Below are 473 nucleotides of genomic sequence, written 5' to 3' on the forward strand. Positions count from 1 at the left end.
CCTTCCACCAGGGCAGACGTCGCCTGAGATGGCTCCGCAGAGGGCATCGGAGGATGCGACACCAGGGAAGGAGAGAGGAATGCGCATGCTACCTGCCCGCTTGCCCCTCCTAGGTCCTCCCCAGCCTCCGGGGCGCCCAATGCCGCCGAGCCATCCTTGCCCCCCTGAAGCAGGTGAAGAAGCAGCGTACGAAGGCCGGGCCACCTGCTCGCCACCGTCTGCCAAACCGTCCATAATGTCCGTCACCTCCAGCCTAAGCAAAGGCGGTGAAGGGGGAGTAACGGAGACCTCGTGCCCATCGGCTGCTCCCAGTCCATCCATCACCAACAAAGAATCCGACCCCGCAATCACTGGCGGAATATGTTCCGACGGATCATCCGAATCCACTCGGTCACTCCAAAGACGAGGAGGCGCTGAGAAAGCTCCTAAGGATCCAAGCTGCAGCATAGTAGTCGGAACAGAACCCGGGGACT

This window comes from Triticum dicoccoides, chromosome 1A (assembly GCF_002162155.2).
Source record: "Triticum dicoccoides isolate Atlit2015 ecotype Zavitan chromosome 1A, WEW_v2.0, whole genome shotgun sequence".
NCBI classification, from domain to species: domain Eukaryota; kingdom Viridiplantae; phylum Streptophyta; class Magnoliopsida; order Poales; family Poaceae; genus Triticum; species Triticum dicoccoides.